This window comes from Triticum aestivum, chromosome 7D (genome assembly GCF_018294505.1).
Source record: "Triticum aestivum cultivar Chinese Spring chromosome 7D, IWGSC CS RefSeq v2.1, whole genome shotgun sequence".
NCBI lineage: Eukaryota > Viridiplantae > Streptophyta > Magnoliopsida > Poales > Poaceae > Triticum > Triticum aestivum.
In genome coordinates, this window is record NC_057814.1 from 582204196 (window position 1) to 582215301 (window position 11106).

Sequence of the window (11106 nt, forward strand, 5' to 3'; positions counted from 1 at the left end):
GATGGTTCCTATAACCGCTACAGCCTTAGATCCGGAGCAAATTGTGCCATCCAAAGCCATAGAGTCCGCGGCGTTGGAGCCGCACACGGATTCAACACCCTGCAATAGTTGCGCCAACGGAACTTCGGACTCGTCTCCGGCTATAAGTTCAGGACCGTGTACGCCTGCGGACACCGAGCTAGATCGGTTATCGATCTTCGAATTCGGCGCCGCAGACGTTTTCCAGCACTCACCTTTGGGCGATGTGCTGAACTCTCTAAAGAATTTGTCCTTGGAGAAGGACTCGCAGCCGAACTATGTTCGGTTCGAGTTAGAGGCTGATGATGGGTAATTTTGCTTCCCATCCGCCACCCACTTCATAGCTACCGTCGAGGAATTAACCGACGAGCTCGATTATGGCTCCAAAGACATCAACGGTATGGACGACGATGCCGACAAGGAGCAAGGCCAAGACCCGCCATTCACTGGACGTTGGACGGCCACCTCTTCGTACGACGTGTACATGGTTGATACACCTAAAGGATCTGGCGACGACAAAGAAGAGCCAGATGCGAATAAACCCACTCAGACGCAATCTAGGCACCGGCGCCCTAAACGCCGCTCTAAGCCACGTCGCTCAAAAGACGGCAACACTGGCACCGGAGAAAATAGTACTCCGGGCGACGCCGAAAACAGTGAAGACCCTGTTGGAGCTACATCCGAACAGGGGGAACAAGACAACGTGCAAGATGACCCTGATAAGCAGGCCATGCCCAATGACCAGGATGATGATAGTCATCGTCCAGTCTCCGAGGATGATGAGAGCCTCGGCAATGAGGACTTCATCATGCCTGAGGCACCCCTCGAGCAGGAGCGCTTCAAGCGCCAGCTAATAGCCACTGCAAGAAGCCTGAAGAAGAAGCAGCAGCAGCTCCAAGCTGATCAAGACCTGCTCATTGACAGGTGGACTAATGTCCTGGCAGCCGAAGAATACGGCCTCAAGCGCCCAACCAAGAGTTACCCAAAGCGTAGACTGCTACCTCGGTTCGACAAGGAGGCACCAAATCCCCCGTGTAATGCGGAACTACCACCACGAGGTCGGGACAGTGCGGCGGACCGACCGCCCCGCGGTCGGGACAAAACGACAACTCAGGCCGAACAACAGCCCGCCCCACTGCCTCGTAAACACAAGGACAGACCAGCTCGGGACCATACATATGACCTTCGGCAAGAATTGGACAGCAGAGCAGGACACACCAGATTGATCTACGGATCGCGAGAACGCTTCCCTACTCGAGATGACGGCTACCTATTCGGACGCGACAAACCTAGTCACGCCCGAGCCAATGACCGCAGACGGACTTCATCAGAAGTGCGCCGTGACACGGCCCGATATAGAGGCGCCGCACACCCTCTCTGCTTCATAGATGAGGTACTGGATCACGAATTCCTCGAGGGGTTCAAGCCCGTCAACATTGAATCATACGACGGAACAACCGATCCCGCAGTATGGATTGAGGACTTTATTCTCCACATCCACATGGCCCGTGGAGACGACCTCCACGCCATCAAATACCTCCCACTAAAGCTCAAGGGGCCAGTTCGACACTGGCTAAATAGCCTGCCTAAAAACTCCATCGACAGCTGGGAGGACTTGGAAGAAGCCTTCCTTGACAACTTCCAAGGTACATATGTCCGGCCACCTGATGCCGATGACTTAAGCCACATAGTTCAACAACCTGGAGAATCAGCCAGAAAATTCTGGACTAGGTTCCTAACCAAAAAGAACCAGATCGTTGACTGTGCGGATGCCGAAGCCCTAGCGGCCTTTAAACACAGCGTCCGTGACGAATGGCTAGCACGCCACCTTGGCCAAGAAAAGCCGAAGTCCATGGCAGCCCTTACGGCACTCATGACCCGCTTTTGCGCGGGTGAGGACAGCTGGCTGGCTCGTAGCAAAAATACAGCCGGCGAGGTAGGCCCCACCGAAGCCAAGAACAGCACCGGCGCAATAGACACAAACGCCAAAGCAATGGCGACAACACCGACGACACCACAGTTAACGCCGGATTCAGTGGCTCCAAGTCCGGCCAACGGAAGAAGCCCTACAAAAGAAGCAATGAAGGACCTTCCAGCCCGGACCGCATACTTGACCGTCCATGCCAGATACACGGCACACCAGACAAACAAGCAAATCACACCAACAAAGACTGTTGGGTTTTCAAACAGGCTGGTAAGTTAAATGCCGAAAACAAAGAAAAGGGATCACAAAGTGAGGACGAGGACGAAGAGCCCCGGCAGCCGAACACTGGGGGACAGAAGAAATTTCCCCCTCAAGTCAAAACGGTGAACATGATATACGCTACACACATCCCAAAAGGGAGCGCAAGCGAGCACTTCGGGACGTCTACGCGGTAGAGCCAGTCGCCCCAAAATTCAATCCGTGGTCGTCATTCCCGATCACCTTCGATCGTCGAGATCACCCAACTAGTATCCGCCATGGCGGTTCAGCCGCACTAGTCCTCGACCCAATTATCGATGGGTTTCACCTAACACGAGTCCCGATGGACTGTGGGAGCAGCCTCACCCTGCTTTATCAGGACACAGTGCGAAAGATGGGCATTAACCCCTCACGAATCAAACCAACAAATACTACCTTTAAAGGAGTCATACCAGGCGTAGAGGCTCGCTGTACGGGCTCAATCACGCTGGAGGTGGTTTTCGGTTCTCCGGACAACTTCCGAAGCGAAGAGTTAATCTTCGATATCGTCCCCTTCCGCAGCGGCTACCACGCACTGCTCGGACGAACCGCGTTCACTAGATTCAACGCAGTGCCACACTATGCTTATCTCAAGCTCAAGATGTCCGGTCCACGCGGCGTTATAACAGTCAATGGTAATACTGAACGCTCCCTCCGAACAGAGGAGCACACCGCCGCCCTAGCAGCAGAGGTACAGAGCGCCCTTCTCAAGCAGCACCATAGTACGGCTGCCGAGCCCCTGGACATCATTAAGAGGTTCCGGACTACACTGCAATAGGACAGCGCGGCTCGTCAAGAGCTCTATTAGCAATTCGGCCTCCGTCCCAATCCCGATGAAGTAGTGGCATTCGTACCACGCATACATAATTACACACTCAAAATTCCATGGACATCGACGGAGGCACAAGCTAGCCCGGGACCTACAGTTCGGCTAGACCGATCCTGGACACACATATAACTTCACTATTTCCTTTTTCCCTTTTTCGCAGGTTTCTCTTATGCGGGCCTCTTTTGGCGGCCTGATTTATGATCCTGTCAAAGGACAAATACACCGGATCGACATGGAGCACAGGCGTACAGGGGCAGTCCTAGAGGCCAATTCAAAGATTACTCTATCTATTTTCAGGACCCACACGCAGCTCGCCTTTAGTTGAGGCATGTCAAACAGTCGGTTGCTTATGGCATTATTTTGTACCAATGCGCTTTGACGCATTAATCCAACTATAATGGAAACAACCCATGGCCCAAGTTCAAGGGCCCCAGATACCATCTCTGTTCTCTTTCTGTTTTCCTTTCAATTACTTATTTCCTAGCAACCGTACACTCTGGTATGTTTCATATTTGCCAGGGGCTCCTCGTCGCCCCATAACACGGCAACAAAGTCCGAACACTTCTTATAGAGAAGTTCGGCACCCCGAATTTAGCATTATATGCATTGGCTCCGAATCATGTCTTTGGTCAATAGTTGGGTTGCCCGGCTCCTGTGCTTGCTACCCTACGTTCCGCTCAATCGGCTAGGGTAGTAAAGGGAGAACTACTGCGATTGTGCCCTAGCCTTGACCAGATGAGCGCCTCAGTAGAGAAAGCCGAAAACTGACTGTCATGATACGGCGAGAGCCGGTCAGCTGTTCGAGGGTTACAAATCGTTGGAGATTTTTTTCGCATTATGCGAGAGATCGGCACTTCTTGATCAGATGCTGACGGCACTCTGGTTTAAACCAGGGACTGCACCCATGCTTTATTATAAAACTCCTATGGCTAAGTGAGGGCGTTTAAGCCGTATAGTCCGATTGCCTTGTTCGTTGCGCTAAACAACTCCTTCACGGACCATATAATTGGATCAAGATTGTTTATATTCCATCCCGAACACCTCCGTACTACCTACGTGAGGGCAGAAGCTGACGACTGGCCAACCCTCAGATTACATACAACACGGCCGCACAAGAGGAAACAATTAAAGCATAACAAAATTACATTACAAAACAGGCTTTGTTTTCATAATACAAGGCAAAGACAACACGAATGTTTTCATTCGAAAATAATGTCCCGCCCGCACTGCGCTGCTGCAAGTCGAGACCCTTCTATGACATCCGCGAAATATCGCTCGGGCGTGTGGTGCTCCTTGCCCTCCGGCGGCCCTCTGGCCACTTCAATGGCATTCATCTTCGGCCACCACATCTTGCAACATGCGAAGGCCATGCGGGCACCTTCAATGCAGGCCGAGCGCTTGACGACGTCCAGCCGAGGGCAGGCGTTCACCATCCGCCTCACGAGTCCAAAGTAGCTGCCAGGCATAGCTTCGGCTGGCCATAGCCGGATCATCAAATCCTTAATGGCTAGTTCAGCCACCCTATGCAGCTCCACCAGTTGTTTCAGCTGATTGGTGAAGGACACGGGATGCTCTGGCGCCGCATACTGCGACCAGAATAGCTTCTCCGTAGAACCCTCTCCTTCGGCTCGATAGAACTCCGCGGCATCTGATACACTACGTGGCAAATCCGCAAAAGCCCATGGGGAACTCCGAACCCGGGTTAGTAAAAGGTACTGCTTCTCCGCACACTTGCTTTGCATCTTAAATGCCTTACCCGCCGTGATCTTCTTGGCCTCCTGGATCTCCTGGAGGGCGGCCTGGGCCTCATTCCGTGCGGTCTCCACGCTCTGACGAGCCTTGGCGAGTTCGGCCCCTTGAGCCGATGCATCATGCTCCAAGGCCTCGCATTTTTTCACCGCATCCTGGAGCTCCTGCTGGACTTCTTTGACCCGGGCCTTGAGCTTCTTACAGGCGGCTTGCTGCTGGACAGCTTTCTCCTCGGCCTCGCCCAGGGCCTTCCTCAGGGCCTCGACCTCGGTCACGGCTCCTGCACATATTACGACACTGCGGTCAATATACAGCGCTTATTCTTTCCGAACACATAGCAAGTCGTTACTCACCTTGCTTCTCCTGAAGCCGAATCTTAACCTCGCCGAGCTCGTTCTCGGTCCGCTCCAGCCTCTGCTTCAGTTCAGAGACTTCGGCAGCATGCGAGGTTGCGGCCAATAGTGACGCCTGCTCATTGATGCATATTAAGTTAGTCTCCTATAACAAAGGATTGATCCTCTGTCCGGTTCTTCTCACCGAACACAGGACAGTGTCTTAGGGGCTACTGTATACACAGGTTTTTTCTCCTTCTTACCTTGAAACCTGTCAACAGGTTGCTGCAGGCTTCATCCAGTCCACTCTTGGCGGACTAAACCTTCTCGATCACCGCACCCATAAGGACACGGTGCTCGTCCACGACGGAGGCGCCTCGTAGCGCCCCCATCAGGTTATCCGGTGCCCCTGGATGGACAGGGGCCACCCGTGGAAGCGGCACACCCCCCTCCTTCAAAGGGGGCTGCTCGCCCGACTCCGGAGCCATATGGGTCTCCGGAATCGTATTCGGCTGAGGGCCGAACTGGATGCTGCCCTCTTCGCCAGTCTCCATGGGGGGCGGTTCCCCCATGTGTCCGGCAGTGGAGGCTTCGCCTTGTGGCGCCTCCCGGACAGCGTCCTGGGCTTCTCCCCGGTTCGGAGCGGTCCTCCGGGACAACACTTCGGTGTCGCCCTGGCCCCGGGGGAATAAGCAGGCGGTGGCGACATGCTCGCCATCTCCGACGGAGCCAAGGAACCTCCAGATGAGGATCGTTGGATGAGGTCGCGGGCCGGAATATAACAGTACAGTTAACCATGTCAAGATAATGAAGAAAAAGGGCTGAATGTGCCCATGAGCGAGCCATGTCACTTACGATGCGGCCTGGGGCATAGTGCGGGGGCGTCGTTCCGGACTGCTTTCAATGTCCCACGCGGTGTTGACCGCTGGGACGCCCTTCCCCTTCTTGGGCGTTTCCGCCTCCAGATGCGAGGAAGCCGCACTCTTCTTCTTTCTCTCCTCAGGGGGAGGGTTGTTCTCCTCCTCCTCCTCTTCCTCTGCATCGTCCTCGGGGACAGAGGAATGGGCCTCGCCGTCTTCGGACGTCACGTCCGAAGTGCCCTTACGACGGGGGCCACTTTTGGCCCCCTTGGCCTTCTTCTTGGCCTTCTTCTCCGGCGCCTTATATGGCGCCGGCACCAGCATCTTCGCTAGACGCGGGATGACCAGTTCTTCAGGCAGCGGAGCCGGACACTGGATCCGCTTCGCCCTCTCCATCCAGTCCTAAAAAAGCAATAATGAAAGCTCAGACATCATCCTCGAAACAATTAAGTTGGGGATGCATAAAAAATGGCATACCTCGCTGGCGGGGTGTTTACAATCGTGACCACGGTCTAAATCCGTGGCCGGTGGTTTCTCGTTGCCCTTAGAGAGCAACCTCCATGCACCTTCGTGTGTAGTCTCGAAGAGCCTCACCAGGGTCTGGTGCTTCTTCGGATTAAACTTCCACAGAGGGCAGCTTCGGCGCTGGCACGGAAGGATCCGGCGAACTAGCATCACCTGGATCACATCAACAAGCTTGACGTTCTTGGTTACCATGCTTTGAATGCGCGTCTGCAAAGCTATCAGCTCGTCAGGTGAACACCAGTCCGGACTCTTCTCGACCCAGGAGGTGAGTCGCATAGGAGCGCCGGAGCGGAATTCGGCAGCTGCGGCCCAGGTGGTGCCGCGAGGTTCTGTGATGTAGAACCACTGCTTCTGCCACTCCTTTACCGTGTCCACAAAAGTATCTTTGGGCCAGGAGACGTTGGACAGCTTGCTCACCATGGCTCCTCCGCACTCCGCGTGCTGGCCATCCACCACCTTCGGCTTCACGTTGAAGACTTTAAGCCACAACCCGAAGTGGGGTTGGATGCGGAGGAAGGCCTCACACACGACGATAAACGCCGAGATGTTGAGGAAGGAATTTGGGGACAGATCATGGAAATCTATCCCGTAATAATACATCAGCCCGCGGACGAAAGGGTGGAGTGGAAACCCTAGCCCGCGGAAGAAATGGGGGATGAACACTACCCTCTTGGCGGGCTTCGGCGTGGGGACGACTTGTCCCTCGGTCGGCAGGCGGTGAGTGATCTCCTTCGCCAAATATCCGGCCGCCCGAAGCTCAGTAATGTCCTCCTCCTTGACGGAGGAGACCATCCACTTGCCCTGACCTCGGTCGCTTGAGTGGAAAGGAGATTAGAACTTGGGCGCTGGAGCTCGAGATTGGAAAGACGGAGACAGAGAGAGGGCGTGAGAGAGGAAGAGGGAATCCTTATCCCCTTATAACGGCAGCGAATATTAAACGCCTCCCCACTCGCCCTAAAAACTCGCCTATTCCCAAGGGCTGTATAAACGGCACGGTTGGGTTACCCATGCTCGCATTGATGAGAATCTCGCGATAAGGGGACACGATCTCTGCTTCGACAAGACGTGCCAATAGCAACCGCGTCTCAAAACGTGGAGCGACAAACGAAAAAGGGTTCGAAATTATGACCGGACAGACGTAATGTCATGTTGTAAAAAGCTGTCAGTGGATAGAACTCATGTAAAAATATATTCTCTCTGCGTTTGTGTATGGTGTGTGTAACAGGTCAGGATACTATCATCGCATCCGAAGACTATCTCGGAGTTTGGAAAAAGGGGAACCCGCCTTTGAATGCCGAAGACAATCTGCGCGCCGGACTCCTCGTCATTGAAGCCAGGTTCAGGGGCTACTGAGGGAGTCCTGGACTAAGGGGTCCTCGGGCGTCCGGCCTGTTATCCATGGGCCGGACTGATGGGCTATGAAGACATGAAGGCCGAAGACTGTACCCGTGTCCGGATTGGACTCTCCTTGGCGTGGAAGGCAAGCTAGCCGACCGATTATGAATATTCCTTCTTATGTAACCGACTCTATGTAACCCTAGATTCCCCCGGTGTCTATATAAACTGGAGGGTGTAGCCCGGATAGGACACATTCATTACCATAGTCATACAGGCTAGGCTTTTAGGGTTTAGCCATTACTATCTCGTGGTAGATCAACTCTTGTAATACTCATATTCATCAAGATCAATCAAGCAGGAAGTAGGGCATTACCTGCATAGAGAGAGCCCGAACCTGGGTAAACATCGTGTCCCCCGTCTCCTGTTACCATCGATCCTAGACGCACAGTTCGGGACCCCCTACCCGAGATCCGCCGGTTTTGACACCGACAGCAGCGGTGACTCGATATATTTGACCGCTAGAGGGTGCTGACTCGCCGCACAGACCACACCCAGGCACAGCCATTGACAGGCGGGCCAACCCACGAAAGGGCCCACAAGTCAGCGAGAACCAGTCGAAACCACGGAGTAAGCAGGACCGCGGGGGAACGGTAACTATTCATTGCTACAGTTCCGTGGGTTAGATCCGACGGCCCAGCTCCTCCCATCGCGAGATCAACGCCCAAAATCTCATCAAGCAGTTCGATCCGACGGTCGGGAGTCACTAAACTCTGAGAGCGCTTGTAGTCCCCCTCCGTTCTTGTTTTTGGATTGGGAGTGCTTTGTTTGTTACTGTAATTATGCAGTGTACCCGTTAATAAATGCACCAGTATTTTTCTTCTAAATTGAAACTCGGCGGCGGGCCAGCAAATAGCAATGACACGGCACATGGGCTACAGCTGCACACAAGCAGGTTCCTGCGCAGCCACAAGATAAGGGTGTACGGACAGAGAAGCCCCTCTCGTCTCTGTCTCTGGTCCAACTGCTTTTCCTCTGGTCATCAGAGAGACGGAGGCCCAGGGCACCAGTGTGACTAGCTTGCTTTGGAAGATTACCAATGTTAAACACTTACAGTTGAAAGGCCGCCACACAGTAACACGCGCCGTGTTAGTTTCACAGAACAGTGGCAAAACTTGAGATTAAATTTCGTTGTCTAGAACTTGGCTACGCTAATCATGCATGGGGGCTTAATTAGCAGTCACGTCGACGAGATGTTTGTTGTTAGGGGACTGTTCCTCCGTTACGCTTTTGTCCCGTTGACCGCCAGCCAAAAGAGCACCTCCCTCACGTCACGTACCTTTGATTAATCCCCTATATAACTCCTACTCCCTTCGTAGTCCATCTAGTGAAATCTCTACAAAACTTACATTTAGGAACGGAGGAAGTACCGAAACATCGGGTCATCCCTACTGGCTACTGTCATGTTAGTGCACTGTCCCACAACAGCTTACGCCCGCCCTACAAAGATGTAAATGGCAGCAGGCCTGGCCCGGCGTGTCGAACCGGAGCATCAAATCATCCACACTTCTTCTTTTCAGGGAAAGCATCAAATCACCCTGGTTAATCCGCAATCAGTTCTGAACAGGGACGGGACGCGAGGAAAGAAAGCCAGATTAAGCGGCGTGACACGACATAGGAGGGAAGCAACAAGATCTCTAAGACTAAGATACTACATGGAGTAAGAACAAATTAAGACAGGGGAGCATAGCCGGGGAGTAGCTAACTGATATATCGATGATCGATGGCGCAGTAATTTGCAAAAGAGGATCGATGTCGGTGCTATCACATCTTTGTCCCGAAGGGCCAGATACATCGACCTTTTCGGCAATGCCGTTGCCGTCCGTTTCGGCTTTCGGCCACGCCATAATTTATCACAGCATTCATAATTTATCATAACAACATAATCTTTCACAGCAAACGGTTCATCACAGACACTACATCATTTTGCACCAAAGATAATGCAGACAAATGTATCCATCTTTTGGTGTCATGGTCATCTAGTATTGAGAACCTGGGAGAAATTTATTCATCCAGCTTGTTTATTGTTGCTTCTTTTGGTGCATGCGAACCTGATGAAACAAAAAAAGATGAACATTAGATTGCCTATGGAATAAAAACATTACAGCAAATAGCTGAACAAGAGTGATACTATGGCAGGAATTGTAAATCTTTTTTCAGGAACAACCTTTTGTCAGGACAAAGGATATTTATGTAGAATTGGCAGGTTAATGAAACAATGGACAGTGCAAGAGGATATCAACAAAGCGCTAGTATGCTGAGGAGCAAAGATAAAACTTCATGTCACACTATGGCCATGGTCACTGAGACAAAAAGAAGGAACGTTCAAGATAACTGATCTAAATGTACAAACTTTGTCCAAGGGGCGACATAGGGGTAACAGATTTAGTTTCAGATTTCAGGTTTAGGCATCCTCAAAAGTAAGTAATCTTCAGGTTAAGTTGCAAGTTCAAAGCTGGAAGCACCACCTCATAGCCAAAGATCTAGCACCAAAATAGGAAATCTACACAGTGCAAGCAGGATACACAAACTGATGTATAGTGCCCTTATCTTTTATGGCACCATAAACAGACAGTGCAAGGAAAACAAAGAATGCATCACTGCTTTTCGAAATCTCAGTTTGCCAGAAGCAGCAGAAATTCAAACACCACGACCGAGCCAACAAAGCATCGGCAACCATGTTAATGCTCAGTGACAGCAGGCAATTAAGCGGGATCATTCAACAATGTACTTTGTTCTGCACTTAATGCAGAAGCATAATCTACTGTCAATGGTGTTAGATGTGTATAGTCTCTCTTGCACTTTACCATACACATGTATATGTACTGGCCTTTGGCCCTCCTGTGAATGTAGTTGCCTATTCCTAACATGGCATCAGATGCTTAGGTTCCTCTTCCGCTCCCGCGCGCTTGCAGCTCCGTGCCTCGCTCCCCCGTCGCCGGCCTCGCTTCCCCATCGCCGGTCTAGCTCCCCCGTCGCCGGCCTCCCTCTACCTCGTGGACGGCGGCGGCCACCTCCTCCCTCGCCCCCGGCTCTCTCCCTCCCCGCCGCCACGCCGTCTCGCCCCGGCCTGCGCTGCCCCAAGCTCGGCTGCGGCCTGCCGTCGTTGTCCCGCGCCGCCCCGAGCGCGGCCGCGGCCTGCCATTGCCGCCTAGCGCCGCCCTGCGCCTTCCCGTG

At 52.7% G+C, this 11106-nt stretch overlaps 1 long non-coding RNA gene across 1 annotated transcript in view; it reads right to left on the bottom strand.

Annotated features, from left to right (window-relative positions):
* Positions 1–9623: 9623 nt before the first annotated feature.
* LOC123169677 (uncharacterized) overlaps positions 9624–11106 on the bottom strand; it is an 8034-nt gene continuing 6551 nt past the window's right edge. The window contains exon 3 of the long non-coding RNA XR_006484919.1: positions 9624–9980. This is a non-coding gene — a long non-coding RNA (uncharacterized lncRNA). The remainder of the gene's footprint in view (positions 9981–11106) is intronic.